Genomic DNA, 17,554 nt, shown 5'->3' with positions numbered 1-17,554 from the left:
GAGAGTCATACTAATTCTTCTTTCAGTGTTTGAAAGAACTTAGCAATGAAATCATTTTGTTATAGGATTATTTTTTGATATAGGAGATATTATAGATCATGCTAATTCTTTTTTATGAGATCAAAGCTCTTTCACTTCTTAATTTTTAGTAGTATTTAATTTCTCTGAGTTCACTGAAAAGAAACATTTGTGCTGATATTGTTTGGAAAATTTAATGCAGATGTCTTGTGCTCTGAGTGACTGGTTTGGGGATGACAATGCACAGTTGTTGCCTCTGATTGATGTGTTTTGAAATTTTGTAGTTTTTTTTTTTTGTTGTTGTTGTTGTTCTCCTTTTCCTCCTCCTCCTCCTTCTAATCTTCTATCCTTGAAAAAAATGAATTTGGAAAACAAATAAAGTTCTTGTGGTGCCATATCAAAAATAAATTTAGTAGTAAATTTTATCAATACCCAATCTTTGCATTCCTCGTGTGGAATTGGTACATGAATTGAACACATCATAATTCCCTTTCCCATCCCCTTCCTTCCTCTCTTCTCCTCCCTCCATCTCGGGATCCCCTTCACATTTGAGAAAAATCTAACTCCCCACTTCCTATTATCTATGTCTCATTTTGCTTTTTATTTTTACTCCTGATTTCTCATAGAAGAGCAACAACGTGACATACAAGCTTGCATATCTAATTTATTTTACCTAATATTATGACGTCAAGCTGCATCCTTTTTTTAAACAAATAACTCATGTCGTTCCTACTTTTTTATTTTTTTAAATTTTAAAATCTTCTTTGTGACGTGCAAATAACACATTTTCTTTATCCTTTCATCTGTTGATGGACACATGGGCCATTTCCAAGGTGTGGTTATTATTTGTGTTGCTATAAACATAGCGTAGGCATGGATCTCCGTAATGCGATGCCTTTAACCCTTTTGGAAAAATATCTAGAACAGAAATATCTGAGTCGATTAGAATTTCTAGTTTTAAGTTTTGAGCAATCTCCGCACTGATTTTATAGTGGTTGTACTAGTTTTCATTACCAGCAACAGTGTAGAAGGCTTCCCTTCTCCCTGCAGCTCCTCCAGCATATGTTGTTATTTGATTTCTTGGTGATGACCATTCTTTCTGGGCTAAGATGGAATCTGTGTTGTTATAATACGCATTTCTCCCATGTAAATTAATGGCAGTGATGTGGAGCATTTCTTCATGTATTTATTCACCATTCATATTTCTGTGAAGTATGCATTTCACATTTGACCATTTTTTGATTGGATCTTTTATTCATTTGGGGAGTATTCTAATTATTTGATACCTCATATATTCCAGATATGAGTCCTGACTCTGAGGAATCACAGGAAAAATATTCCATCCTATATTTCTCTTGCTATCTTTTCCACTTCTCTTGCTATAATTTTTAATATAACATGATCCCATTTATTAATTGAGATATTTCCTGTGCAACTGGGATTCTGAGCAGAAAGTCCTTGCCTATGTCCTCACTGTCAGTATTTTTCCCTAACAAGTCTGCAGCAGGGTCAGTGTGCCTCGTTTAACACTTAGCTTTTGGTCTGTTTTTGTTTAGTTTCATTAGTGGTGAGAGATTTGGGTCTAGATTCAATATTCTGCATGTGGAGAGACAGTCTTCCCACATTCACTGAAGAGGCTGCCTTTCCTCTAGTCTGCGCTTTCAGCCCCTTTATTAACAGTCATGCAGTTGAATGCGCTTAGAGATAGTTCTGCATCCTCTATTCTGTTCGTTTGATTTTTTTCTTTTCTTTTCTTTTCTTTTTTTTTTTTTTTTTTTTTTGGTCTTTTTCTTTTTTATCAGTACCAGGGATCGAACTCACAACTGCCTGCTTGCAAGGCAGGCGCTTATGCCGCTGAGCTAAATCCCCAGCCCCTGTTCCGTTGATTCTTAGTTGTGTTTTTATACCTGAATCATTCAGTATCCTTTCTTTCTTTCTTTTTATCACAGTTCCTTTGTACTCTCACTTCAAGTCTGGGATGGTGAAACCTCTCACTTTGCTCTTTTTATCTAGCATTGCTTTTTCTATTCTGAGTCTCTTCCAGTTTTGTATGAATTTTAGGATTGTTTTCTCTCATTCTGTGGAGAATGCTGCAGAATTCTGATGGGTATTGTGTCAAATCTGTGTATGAATTCTGGAAGAATGAGTTAAGGCCTAATATTAAAACAAAATGGGGTAACCTTGATAATGGAATGAAAGTTTTTGATATTACCTTTTTCTTTCTCTGTCTCTAGTTAATAACTAGACATCAGAGGTTATTTTATGAAGCCTAAATAGACCAAATGACCTCTCTTTTATTTGCTGTCTTTCTTTTTTCTTTTTAGTAAGATTTTTAATATCTTGTGTACTCTCTTGGTACCCCTTATTTCATTTATGATGTTTTATGGCTGCCTGGCAGAAACCTGGACTCTTTAATTGTATATTTTGATTGTTTTTGTTTGAGTAGCCTATTTTTTAATTTATTATGCAGTCTAAATATTGTTCTCTGTTGAAGGAATAGCTGGCAACGTTTTTTCCCATTATGTGGGCTGTCTTTTCATTCTGGTGGTTAGATCCTGGACTGTGCAGAAGCTTTTCAATTTGTTGTGATCCCATTTATTGATTCTTGATCATATTTCCTCAGTAGCCAAGGTTCTGCTCAGGAAGTCTATGCCTACATCTATGACTTCATGAATTTTCCTAATGATTTTGCAGCAGGCTGCATATTTGCATTGTGGCATCTATTTTTGATCCATGTTTATTTTAGTTTAGTACACGGTAAGAGATACCGGTCTAGATTCAATCCTCTGTATGTAGAAAGCCAGTTTTCCCTAGACCATGTATTATAGAGGCCATGTTTCCTCCAGCTTATTCTTTAGGTCTTGTGGTCAAAGTCAAATAGTTGAATATTTTCAGAGCTATATCTCTATCCTGTATTCTCTTCTGTTGTTGGTTTTGAGCCCGCCATGCTACTTTTATTAACATAGCTTTGGCATATAGTTTCAATTCCTGGACTGTAATGCCTCCTTCTTTGTTCTTGTTTCCGGGATCACCTTTGACATTCTGGGTATCTTTAGGTTTCATATAAATTTTAGGATTGTTTTCTCTAGTTCTGTGATGAATACTCCTGATGCTTTATTGGTATTGATTTTAATATGTGTATCAATTTTTGAAGTATACACATTTTGAGTATATTGATTCTACCTTTCCAGAAATAGAGAACATCTTTTCAGTTCTTGATGTCTTCTTCCAGTTCCTGCTTCAGACTATTACAGTTTCCATCATAGAAGCCTTTTACATCCTTAGTCAGGTTAAACCCTAATTATTTCATTTTTCTTGGTGATATTGTGAATGGTATTTTTTGCTAATTTCTTTCTGAGCCGATTCATTATTAGTGTATAGAAAAATGTTGACATTTTGTGTTGATTTTGTATCCTGCTATATTTTTGAATTTGTTATTAATTCAAAGAGTATTTGGATGGGTTTTTGGGTTATTCCATGTAGAGGCTCATGTCATTTGGAAATAATGATAATTTGACTTTTTCTTTTTCTATGCATAATCCCTTTCCTTTCATGTCTTTCCTGATTCCTCTTGCTAATGTTTTGAGTACAGCACTGTACTGAAAATGAGTGGTGATAATACCCTCATCTGGTTCTTGATATTAGAGGGAAATTTTTCAGCTTTTCCTTATTTAATATGATGCTGACCCCAGATTTCTTGTAAATGGCTTTTATTGGGTTGAGAAGACACCCTTCTATAAATATTTTCTTCAGTGATACATTACATTTATTGATTTGCATATGTTGAGTGATCCTTACATCCCTGGGATGAACCCTATTTGGCCATAATGTGTGGATCTTTCTCAGGATTCATTGCATTCTGTTTGCAAGTTATTTTTAGAGAAGTTGTAGATCTATATTTATTAAAATATTGATGTATACTCCTCTATTCTTGTTGGATTTTTCTCTAGTTTTTGCCTGGTAGCTTCATAGAATGATTTTGGGAGCACTCTTTCCATTTACGGCTTATAAAAGAAGTTAGGAAGTATTGCTTTATATTTTCCCTGAAGTTCTCGTAGAATTCAACATTGAATCTTTCCAGATTTACACTTTCTAGATGGTGGAATTTTTATTATTTCTTTATTTTATTTCCTGTTATTATATTATTCAAGGCTTTTTAAACTTCTTGGTTCATTTTTGGTAATTCATATGTATCTGGATATCTATCTATCTATTCTAAATTCTCAAATTTATTGGCATCAAATTTTGTGAAGTAGCTGTTATTTTTTAATTTCAGCAGTATTTGTTGTGATTTCTCCTTTTTCATTTGTAATTGTATTATTTTGGATCATTTATATCCTTTTTAGGTTAGATAGGCTAAGGGTTTATTTATTTTGTTTAATCTGATAAAATGTCAATTCACTGTAAGTTCAAATTTTTTAATTGCACTTTGATTGATTTCTTCTCTGATCCTTATGATTTCTTTCCTGGTGCTAGCCTTGAGTTTGGATTGTTCTTGGTTTTCTAGGATTTTGGGTTGTGCCTTTAGATCATCTATTTGGACTCATTCTGTTTTGTTTTTTGTGATGTGGGGATTCTAGCTCTAAAGACCCTTCTAACTGTCACATAGGTTCTGAGGCATGGTAGTGGCATTATTGCCGAGTAATACAAATGTCTTATTTCTTCTTTGAGTTCTGCTACCCACTGTTTATTTAAAGTGAACTATTTAGTTTCCATGCATTTGCACAATTACTGTTTTTTTTCATCACATTTCTAGGTTTATTGCACTATGATCAAATAATATGCATGATAAAATTTTCAATTCTTTTACATTTACTTAAAGTTTGCTTCCTTGGCTTGTGTACAGTCTATTTTGGGGAAAGTTACAGGTGATGCTGAGAAGAATGTGTATTCTGTTGTTGTAAGAAGGAATGCCCTGTATTATCTATTAAATCCATCTTTCAAAGGTTTGGTGCAGTTTATATTTCTTTCTTTTCTTTCTAGTTGATCTATTTGTGATAGTGAGGTACTGAGGTCCCCTACTATCCTTGTGATTATATTACCCAGTCTTTCATCCCCAGTGTGTTTGTTTTATGAAGCTGGATGCACCATTCTTTGGTGCACATACATTTACACTTGTTATCTCTTCTTGTTGAGTTGTTCCCTAACTCAATACATAGTGACCTCTCAGCCTCTTTTAATTAGTTTTTGCCTGAAGCCCAGTTTGTCTGAATAGATAGAAAAATAAAAGATAGATACCTCTGGTTTTGGGAGGTTCTCAAAGCGTTCAATATAGATTTCCATACTTTAAATTTTAATTCATAAGTTATGTTTGGTTTATGGTGTAGACAGCATTTCTTGATTTTATGTTTTGGTTGCTTTTGCCTGTTTACATCTTTGGATTTGGTAATGGAGACCATGAATCTTAAGACTCACTACTGATAGGCATTGACTTTTTTTTCTCACTGCCTAATTTTCCTGTTGCTGATTCCCTATTTTTCCTTCTACTTAACTGATTCCACTACCTGTTAAATTCATTTTGTTACACTTTTTGTCTTTGTTAGCATCATTGTCTTTCTATGATGACCTTGAGAAAGACCTTGCAGTGCTCTTTGATGAACATGAATTTCTTTTTGGTTTGGTCTTTCTTTCTTTTATTTTTTTTTCCTTACAGAGTCTTGCTGTGCATCTCAGCATGCCTTATACTCACTATGTAATCCAAGCTGACCTCAAACTTACACTGATCCTCCTGTCTCAGTGTCCCACTTGCTGGAATCACAGGCATGGTGCCACGAATGGCCATGAATTTCTTTAAGTGCTCTTATTTATCCTTCAATTTTGGAAGACAACTTTGCATGATATATCAGCCTGGAAGTTGTTTTGTTTTAGTGTTGAAGCAATGTACTCCCAGTTCTGGCTGCTGAAATTGTAATGGATTTACATTCCAAGTGATTCGTTTGTCTTCTCTGACAACTGTTAAAATTGTTTTCTTTGATTGGACTTTTGGGGCTTTGACTTTTATGTGTCATAGAAGTGATCTTTGCTGGTCATGACCATTTGGATTTCTGTATTCCTCATTTAGCTGAGTGTTAAATTCTTTTCTTTTATTTGAAAATATTTCTACTATTATCTCAGCAAACAATATGCTACTTGTACTGTCTTCTGATATTTTTCTAGTCCCGATTTATTTTAGTCTCCTTTGGGTCATATAGAAGCTGATGAATCTATTTTTCAAGTCCTCGCTTTTTTTTTAAGTGTCTTTCATTAAATGTTCAGCTACCATGGCCTTCTCTTCTAGTTTTGCCACAGTCCTCACCCTGGTCATTTCTGCTGACTATAATTTTGGTGGAACTTTTTATCTCCTGGGTTTCTATTTGGAACTTTTGAATGCATTCTAATTATTTTCTCACTGGAAATAGATAATTTACATTTTTGTTAACTCTTCTACCACAATCTTATTATTTATATCTTCTGTTATATTGTCAAATGCTTTATTTATCTGTATTATTGTCTCCCTGATATGATTTTGAGTAATTTGTGTATTGATCTTCTCTCTTTCTCTCCTGATACCAAAGGATCAGCTCTGGGGGAGTTGGCAGTTTTTAGAGGCACTTTGTTGGCTAGTCTTCTCATATTACTATTTGTCTGGAGTTGAGCCTTGCAGGTTGATCGTAGTGTAAAACTTTGTTACTAACACGGAGACTTACTTAGTTAATGTCTGCTTTTCAGCTGTGTCCTCTTGGTGTGGTCAGTTAGTGATCTTTGGTTCTATCCTGTGGCCCAGACACCTGCACTTACTTGGGATAGGTGTTTGTAGCATATTTGGTCCAGTACATAGTCCTCCAAGTATGGACCACATTATTGTTAATGACACCAAGGCAATCCAGATATTTAGATCGCATTAAAACTAAATAATAGCAACAGCTATGCCATTTTGGGTATAATAATAAGCCAGCAATAATCATAGCATCAAAGACAAACTGGAAATTGACAGCCTTTAGTACCAATAATGTAATCATATAAAAGAGATCAATAACTATAATCTGGTTACTAAGACAAATCAAGTAGTGACTTAATATTGACCTAACTAAATATCTACTAAATGGAATGCTTTGCCTCTACTAAAAATAACCCAGTATTCCACAGTCGTTGTGCAAAGGTTCACTAGCTTTCTAGAGACTCATAAGGCTTCGTAGATATGCTAATAAAAGTATATGGGATGGTGAACTGGAGAATGAAAAAGTAAAGTTTAAAAAAAGAGTCACAAGAAAGAATGCACAATAAGAAAGGTAATCAGAGAGAAAAATACAGAAAATGAAAAAATAAGAATGAAGAGAAATAAATTGAAAGAGGAAAAGAAGAAAGGAGAGAGAAGAAACTAAAAGAAGAAAAAAAGGAACAAAAGCTCACCCTTAAAAACTCAATGAAGGAAAGATATTAATAATTTTAAAAATATAAAAATCATGAGATTTAGTCAAAGAAAAAATCCCTGTGTTTTTGAGTGAGTAGTTTCTTTCCAAGATTTACAGTCTAGAGATGCTTTCATTCATTGTTTTATCTGCCTAGATTTAGGATCCATGGGTTCTTAAAGTGTCCTCCTGACTCAGTCTCCTGGAGCACTGAAATTACAGGCATGTGCCATCATGCTAGTTTATGGTCACTTACACAATTTTAACACCAGAGGGCACACAGATCAAGATTTGCCATGTGTGCCGTTGGGGTTGTTATTACCATTTCAGCACTAGAGGGTGATCCACTGGTAGGTTTATTTCAAGTCTTCCTTGGGTGTGTTTATAATAAATTGGTGTAGTATCAAGAAAGAATATTCCATCCCCACAAGCCTCGCCCCAATGTCGGCCAGGAGGCCTGATCAGCAGTCCCTAGCCTATGGTCAGGCACTGCCCAGGGCCAGATTGAATCACCATGGATTAATACTCTGCCAGTTTCTTTGCCACATCTGCAGCTACCAGCATGGCCAGACTGTGTCTGACCGTGACCTACAGTCCACCAACACCAGTGCAATACTGAAAAAGGACCAAGTCCATACTGGGGTGCCCTGCTGAGGTAGACTTATGCTCCAAAAGTGCTGCAGCCAGACACAAGGATGCTGGCTGGAATAAGAGTCCAACAGACTATGGCTGTGTGTCTCCGTCCAGCACTGGGCTGTCCCTGAGGCTCTGTACTTAGGTACCCCTGAGATGGAGGAGTTTGGGTCTTCTAAGCATAGGCTTTACAGCATGGAGCTAAATTCCAAAGCAAAGCCCTGTGCTAACTACACTGTCCTATCCTCCAGTGAATGGGGTCTCACACCATGTACCGCCCATTGTTGGGGTAGCATTGGTGAAGTCACTGCCTTGTCTACCGAGGCTGATGCTAAACTAAGCAGGGTCACAGCTGAATCTCACAGCTGCAAGGGCATTCACAGCCTTAGCTGTGTACTAAGGGCCAAGCCCACAGCTGGCAGTGGTATAGGCTGAAGATGGCTTATTTTTCTTCCTGGTGCCAGGGGAGTTCCAAGGCTTGTCTATGAGTTCTACCCTGGTGATAACTGTGCTACCTGAGATTAAGGGATGGGAGGTGGGGACAGTTTCTTATCCACCAGGCCTAATGTTAAGCTGGTTTGCATCCAAGCTTCATACCTGCAAGGACCTGCATCCACACCTGCCCTGGAAATGCACTCTGAACCCACACCTGCCTCAAAGCCAGGAATGATGCAGATCAAAATGTAATTTTGTTTCCCTGGTATTTAGGTCTCTGCCTGAAGCTAGAGCAGCTCTTACAGCTCCTCATCCATGAGGACCAGCTTGTGAACCAGGCTCAGCCTCACTGTGACAGGTCTGGAACTAAGCTCCAAGAGAGACTTGTGCTAGCTTTCGTACCCTGCTGCCCAGAGGGTGAAGTTTTACCCCATACCCCATCACTAAAGGTTGGGAATGAGGTAGCAGGGTCAGTGTCTTACCAGTTGGCTAACTCAGCTGCAGCATCTTAGTCCTTGGTATTGGCACCTTGGAGAGATCATACAGCTCTGCCTGGCATTTATTCCTGATGGGTCTGGTACTGGGTTTCAAATCTAAGATCTAAATTTAATGCCCTCTCCCTCTCCCACAGATGCTATCTCTTCCATGCCATTCTTTTGGAATTGGGGAAAATGACATGGGGTTACCTATTCATTTCCTGTCTCCTGCAATGTGTTTTTCTTCTCATTATTTGAAAATAGGTGTGATGGACTCTTCCCTCATTCCCTTACCTGTTGTGAATACATATTGGTGCACATGTGTGTCTGTGCAAATGAGTGCCTCTATTGGAAGACAGCTGCTGAAGAATCTCAATCAGCTGCAGCCTTGAGCCACCTCCGAAGGGAAGTTTAAACATTCTTTAGAGAAAAGAAAAACACAACACACCAAAATGCGTTGGGTGCATCCAAAGCAGTTCTAAGGTGAAAGTTTTTGACAATATCTATATGAAGAAAACAAAACTCAAAGAAGTGATGTAACTTTACACCCAAGAACTAGACAAAGAATAAACAACAGACTTACTAAGAAGAAGAAAATTACAAAGATCAGAGCAGAGATAAAAGTAACAGATACTAGAAACAGTAGACCTGATCAATGAAACTAAAAGTACTTTTTGAAAGATAAAGGAAATTGACAAACCTTCAGTCTGGCAGATGAAAAGGCAAATGAAATCAGAGCTGGATAAGGTGATATCAGGATTATAAAAGGTCATAACAGAGACCCAAGAATGACTTCATGCCAGCAAATTCAGTAACCTAGAAAAATCTGGAGATTGCTGGAAAAATACAGCCCATAGAGAATGAATCTCTTCTCACCCTTTCCAGTTGAGGAGGGAAGGAAGGCGGGGGAAAGAGATGTTTAAAAAGAGAATGGAAGTAACAATGGAAAGAGCTTTCTCAGGTTAGAAGTGGATTGAGAATTGGAGGGAACAGTGAGCGAGGGAAAGGGAATGGGCAAAACGGGGCTAATGTGGTAAGTGTGTGTGGCAACGCCACACGATACACGTCACCATGGGTACTGTCCACTCCTCTAACGAAAACACAGGCTAGGAAACAAAGTGTTTTACTGCTGAATTCTGCCCAACATTTCAAGAAGAATAATTACCGATCCATTTGAGACTCTCAAAAATTCAAGAAGATAATCAGCTTTCAAACTCATTCTGCCAGACTAAAATTGCCTTGACACTGAAGTCACACAAGGACCCAAAACATTACCAAGCAGAGCTCTAATGAACCTAGAAGAAAAATCCTCAACCAAATACTAGGAAACTATTCAAGAACACTTTGAAAGGATCAGCCCTGGTGATCACCTGGGATTGGCCTGTGGGATGCAAAGATGATACAGCATATGCAAATATTAATACATGCAATTCACATAAACCAAATGAAGAATATAAATCATAAAATCATCTCAACAGATGCAGAAAATGCATTTGACAAAAGGCAGCATTTTTTCATGATAAACACGGCTGAGAAGCTAGGTATAGAAGGATGGACTTCAACATGATAAGGGCTGTGTACAGCAAGCCTGCAGTGAACTTCACACCCAGTGGGAGGAGAGTGGATCCCTTTCCTCTAAGATCAGGAACAAGACAAGAGTGCCCTATCTTATCACTTCTTTTCATCATGTGAGAGCCCCGCAGAGCCTATGCAGAACAATTCACAAGGAAAAGAGAAGAACTTCAACTAAAAATGGAGAAGTTCTTCTCTTTCTATTTGTACATAGCATGTTTTAAATGTAGAATGTCATAAAAACTCACAACAAAGCTGTGGAAGTACGTGAAAACTTTAGACAATTATCTAAAGTTGCATGACATAAGGTATTAAAAATCAATTGCTTCTTTTATGAAATAAGAGAACTTCTGAAAAAATTAAGAAAACAATTTATTCTATGTCAAAAAGAACAGAATGTTTGGTAATAAATATAAGCAATCAAGTGAGAGATATTTAAAGCCATAAAACATTGACAACAGAAGTCAAAAAAGACACAAGTAATGGATAAAAAAAAATACTGTGTTCATGGACTACCAAAACCAAAATGCCACGTTTTCATACTACTTCGTACTAATTGCAGATTCATTGAAATTTTATAAAAATTTCAACATTTTCCCTGAACATAGAAAAAAATTCAAAATTCTGATAGAGCCACCCAATAGAAATATCTTAAGTAGGAAATCAATGGAGGAAATATCATAGTTACAGATTTCATATTATATTACAATATATTGTCATCCAAATGCATGGTACTGGCATAAAAATAGGCACGTGCACCAACGGGACAAACCCATGCATGCATGATCAGCTAATATTGGACCCAGGTATTTAGTGATACCCAAAATATAAGGATTCACACTGGCTCCTGCAATACATTCTGTTGGAAAAACTGAATAGCCACATGCCAAAAAAAAAAAAAAAAAAAAAAAAAGGAAAGTTGATGAATATCCTATACAATACACGGATTCAACTCAGGTAGCATAAAGACTTAATGTGATATCTTATACCATAATTTCCTCGGAAAGAAATCAGAGGGGAAAACTCTGTAGCACTGCTCTTGGTAATGACAGTTTAGATTTAATTCCAACCGCATAGGCAACAAAAACAAGAATGAACAAGCAAGACAGCATCAAACGAAACGGCTTTTGCAAAGCAAAGGAAACTGCAGTGAGGGGGAGAGAAAATATTACAAACCGTGTATTCAGTGAGGTTTTAATATCTAAAATAAAGCATTCTTATAACCATGTAAGCAAAAGACGAACAATCTGATTTAAAAATAGATGGCAGGCCAAGCATGGAGGCTGAGGCAGAAGGATCACTGCAAGTTCAAGGCTTGCTTAGGCGACATAATGAGTTTAAGTTTTGTCTGAACTACAAAGCAAAACTCTATCTTGAAAAACCAAAATAATAATAATAATAATAATAATAATAAATACAATGGATGAAAGACATAAATAGACATTTTTGTAATGAAGTCATCTAAGAGCTTAGCGTCACTAACCATGAGAAATGAAAATAAAATCCATGATATCACATCATATCTGGACCACTATTATAAAAACCTGAAAAAACAAATACTGATGAGAATGGTTCCTTGTTTTCAGCCATATTGGGAAACAGTATGGAGGTGACTCAAAACTTAAAAACTATTGTATGCTCCATCAATCTCACCTCTTCATATACATTCACAGGAAGTGAAATCAGTAATCTTTGCTTCTGTGTTCATTGGAGTACTTTGTACAGTTTCCATCCATAGAGAGCTGGAAAAAGAAAATATGTACATGTATATTTCATGCACAGTATGGAACATGTACAATGAATATGTTTTGTATATAAATATAATCCTATTAGACAACAACAAAGTATTAGAAATCTTGTCAATTATTTCAGTGTAGATAAAAATGGAAAATATTATGTTAAGTTGTTTTTGAACAACCTTCCCCAGGATGCCATGAGACCAAAGAAAGAGGGCTAGCTAAATCCAGTAATGCACCAGTATGAAATTGATTATAAGACTTTGTGACAGAAATGGTGCCCTGTGTAGTGGTAATACTATTTTGGTGCCACAAAGTGGGATCAAGGAAGATCATATAAAGGGGCTAGCCCAAAAATGACTTTGGCCTAGCTGGGAATATGCTTGGTGCTATGGTTTAGAGCTGGAGTTCCCCCTAAACCTCATGTGTTGGAAGGTGATTGAATCACGAGGCCACCGTATTCACTGGTAGATTCGTCCACTAATAGGTTCAGCAGCTGTGTGTGCTGTTGGGAGATGAGCCTCTGTCAGAGAGGCAGTCACAGGGGTGAGGGCTACCTCCAGCTCTTCTTTCTCTCTCTGCTTCCTACTCCCTGGCACCCATCTTCCCTGTGCCTAGGCCCTTCCATGATGCTGTTCCTTCCTTGGAAACAGCTGACCATGGACTGTACCCATAAGCCAGAATAAAGCTCTCCTCATTTGGATGGTGAATGCCAGGTGTCTGTCCCAGCAACAGGAAGGTGACCAAAACACCTGGTTTCTCTTAACCTGTTCTCAAAGAGTCAAGCACATTACAAACAGCTAGTTCTCACTGTAAGTCTGTACATGCCACTCTAACCATTTTGTGTATTTTAAGTGATGGGACACAAATCCAGGAAAAAGCAATTAAGGTTATTTTGGGGCCCTCATGGCCCCAAATTATGACTCAAAATGTCTATAATCATATCAGTCTGAATTTATCAAAAGTGAAATAATACAGACATAGAAAAGACAAATAGTGCATGCTCCCGCTTTCACACAGAGATTCTTAAAATGTAGACTTCTTTGAATAATACAGCAGGAAGGCTGTTAGGGATCGGGAGATGGGGAAGTAAGGAGATACTCATCAACGTGCAGAAAATTTAAGTCATAATTTCTGGAGAGCTGATGTAATGCTCTGTGGCTGTAGTTAATATATTTTACATTTAAAATTCTCTACATCATAAGAATTCTCATCTCAAACACAGAAAAAGGTAAATCTTTGGGGGTGGTATATGTTAACTAGCTTCCTTGTAGTAATCATTTCACAATGTGTATTTATATAAACTATTTTATTTCCCTTGAATATATACAGTTGTTACTTGCTAATTATACCTCAAAGTAGTAAAAAAATGTACATTACAGTCTACCATCATGATTTTATAACATACTTCCATTTCAATCATTGTTGATTTTATGATCATGAATTTTACCTTTATATGTATTGTAATTTCTTAAATATATTTCTTTGCTTATTTAATAGAGCTTTACATTTTGCACAAATTTAAGCAGCTGAAGAAATCTTACACATTCACCCATACAGTCATTATGTCTGGTTTTTAGTTGATATACATTTATATTTATATCTGGTATACTTTTTCTGCTGCCTGAATGACTCTCTTTAATATTACTTATGGTACAAACCTGTAGTTGCTGAGTTTTTCTTTGTGAAAGATTTTCTATGTGGAATAGAACTATACATTGAGGTGGGTTTTTTTAGTGTTAAAAAGATCTTACTTCATTATCTTCCTGTCTGCATTGATTTCAAGAAATATGCAGTTACCCAGATGCTTATTGCTTTGAGTGTGATGTGCTTGGTGTTTCCCTATAGTGACCTTTCAGATTTTCTCTTTGTCCCTAGGTTTGAGTAATTTGCTGATGATATGTCTTTGTGTAGTATTCTCACATTTCTCCTGCTTGAATTTCCTTGAGTTTCTTTGATCTATAGATAAGAGTATTTATCAAATCTATAAAAATTTGTAGCCATTATTTATTAAAATACTTTATATCTCTCCCCCCAGCTTCTAGGTTATTCCACTTTTACATATGTTAGGTAATCTCATATGTTTTATGGCTCATTGGTATTCTCTTCCCTCTGTTTTTTTATTCTTATTTTTCCTGCACATTTTGTTTGTGCAAATTTATATTTGTACGAGCTCAAATTTCTGAGCAGCCACTGATCTCATTCAATGTATTTTATTCAATCTAGACATTGTACTTTTCTTCCTAATAGTTTGATTTGGCCTTTTTTGAAATTCAAATGTCTCCAAGTAACTCTTTGATGCTACAAAATACAGTTATAACAACTGTTCTAAAATCATTATTTGCTAAATATATTATCTATGATAATTTGACATTGGTCTCTAGTTATTGATTATACTTCTCCTGTGATCCATGTGTGAAAACCCCTGACTAGATGCTAGATGTTGTCAACATTGCCAACTTTATCTTATTGAGTGACAGGTATTTCTAACTTTTGATATTAATATTCTTAGATTTTGCTATGATAAAGTTCAGTTATTTGAAAATTATCAGGGACGTTCTTAATTTTATGGCTTGTTAAGTGAGTTCAAAGTAGCACTGATTAAGGGACGATTATTCCTGACTAATGAGGCAAACTTTTCTTTAACATTTAAGACAGTGCCCCATAAACACTCTATGGAATTTTCTTTCCAGTAAGAAGACAACGATTCTATTCCCAGCCCATTAGGAGAAGGATTCCTTCCCATCCCTTCAGCCCACCATATCTGGCTGCTCTGGTTTGAATCTGCAGTGTCCCTGGAATACTCAGTTGTCAACCTGTGGCCCTATTAGGAGTTGGTGAAACCTTTGGCAGGTGCAGCCTAGAGGCAAAAGTTAGATACTTCAGGGCATTCCTTGCAGGAGGCATTGGAAACTGGGCCCTTTTCTTCTCTCTGAAGCAAACAGCTTTTGCTCTACCACACATTCTTGCCATGACGAATGGTGCAGGACAAAGCAATAAGGATGACTGGCCATGGACTGAACCTCTGAGCCCAAGTTGTCTTTACCCTTTACCTGTATAATTTGATTATCACAGTTGTTTTGTCTCAGCAATGGAAAGCTCTCTACCACAGTGACCTTCAGCAGTTTACAAACATACACATGCTGAAGGAGTTTTTCCTGAATATTCAGAGAATGACGCTTGATCTCTTTGTGTTGTTCTTCTCTTTTTTGACTGTGAGCCCTACAAACAATAGTTGCTTTTGTTTCTCCAAATTCTCAGTAAGCCTTCTCAGCTCAGAGTATGCTGAGTTCCTCTTCACTTCTGTGTTCCTAAACCAGTGAAAATGTTCTCAGTAAAGTAGCCTGAGACAATCAAATGATTCATCTTTCATTTGTTTGTATCTCTGCCTGATATTCACCATCTTTTTAAAAATTTTTGTACCAGGAAGCAAACTCAGGACTGTGCATGCTAGGCAGGTGCTCATGCTGCTGAGCTATATTCCCAGCCCTATCCAGCATCTTGAAACTATCATTTCATATATTTTGCTTGTCTGTATTTTTCAGAAGGATACAATTGTACCCTACTATTGTCTTGGTCAGATAGAGAATTATGAAATTTATTTTTCATGTCCATGCCAAAGTTTTCCATGGCACTACCGAAATGCAGGTAAATGATTAAAATGAAACTTTTCAAATCGATCTTCCTCTTCCAACCCCAAATCTTATTTCGTCCTAGCAGTAAGTTGTTTTTAGGAAGTTTCTTCTGGTTCTTTGGATTTTCTCTTGGGGTCCATTGTTTTTCCATTTGTGAATCTTAGGCTATAATCATAGTTCTGTCATGAGGAAGAACGTCTAAAAATTGTCACTCTTCAACTGCGGGTCTTCCTAAGCTGGCATTGACTTGTTACATTTATCTGATTTGGTGGCATAGAAATACAAGTCTCAGACAAAGCATCAGTAGAATGCTAAAAAGGCTGATAGATAACTCCCCACCTCCTTCACCTACACATTCTTTTGAGGACAGAATTGTTTCTCCAGTTGCCTGACAAATGAAGGCACTGTCAAGATTACTGTATTTAACAAGGCGGTGAGTAGAGAGGCAGAGCTTTGCCTCCCTTTGTGCTTCATTTTTAATTCCTTTTTCTAGCCTAACTTGCTCAGTAACAACCAATGGCACAGACCTCCCCCTGGACAATTACAGCTTGATGGAAAAATTGAATGGACTTTCATGGTAGGGGCAGAATTTGATTCTCAGCGCTAAAGTGTTATCCATGGGATTCCATGGTGTTTCTTAACACTGGCGCCTACCTGCTGTTCCTGCTCTCTGTCTTTTGAATTGTCTGAGCTTCCTCGTCCGGGCCTCAGCTCCACGGGAAGGCATCGTGACACATGGGCTCCGTGACTCAGCACCGGGACTGCTTATTGTTCATTCTGCTTTTGATTGTGAAACACGGGGTTCAAGCTGCAAAACTCTTTTTAAAGATGGGGAAATGGGGGCAGAGGGAGTAAATAGGACACATGCAGGTCCCACAGTAAAGGGATGACTAAACCAGAGATGCAACACAACAAACCCGCCATCTAGTCATGTTAAGTACCCTGATCGCCAAGACAGACTTTTCAGAAAACATGGGGATGCCAGACACCCCTCAGTACTCGTTTCACAGGATTATAGCATGCAAAAATATTTATTTGGATGACTTCCTTATCATGGAGGTTGATAAGGTCACAATCTAATACTTGACTTATTCTCACTGTTCTGACTTCTCTGCTGTCACTTGGAACTAATAAATAATTAGTACATATGAAACAGGGTGTCAATAATAAACTCCTGTGTCCCACAGCGTATGACTCTATGTGCTCTGAAGAACACTGGTATAGCTGAGCATTGTGGGGCACTTATAATCTCATCACCGAGAAGGCTGAGGCCAGAGGATTGATGTAAGTCAGAGGCCAGCCTGGGCTCCGTAGTGAGTTAAAGACCACCTGCAACTGCATGGACAGACCCTACTGAAAAATAAGTACTAGTACTTTTGTGGTTTTATTTTATTATTTAGTAGAAATGTTTAGTTGGAACCATATTCATTCCTTCTTTCTAACTACGAGAGAGAGAGAGAGAGAAAAAGAGAGAGAGAGAGAGAGAGAGAGAGAGAGAGAGAGAGAGAGAGAGAGAGAGAGAGAATGATGTATGTGAGAAGTAACTTCTTCCCTATCAGGTGATGTCTCCAAAAGTCTGTAAATCAAATTGGCCTGCCTTTTAATTACAGAGCACAAGGTACTACCCACAGATTCCTTCCTTCAGTTTTTTGTCTTTTGCT

Source organism: Cavia porcellus, unplaced genomic scaffold (assembly GCF_034190915.1).
Source record: "Cavia porcellus strain 051 isolate PalLab524CR breed Dunkin Hartley unplaced genomic scaffold, mCavPor4.1 scaffold_19, whole genome shotgun sequence".
NCBI lineage: Eukaryota > Metazoa > Chordata > Mammalia > Rodentia > Caviidae > Cavia > Cavia porcellus.
This window is presented reverse-complemented; position numbering follows the sequence as displayed.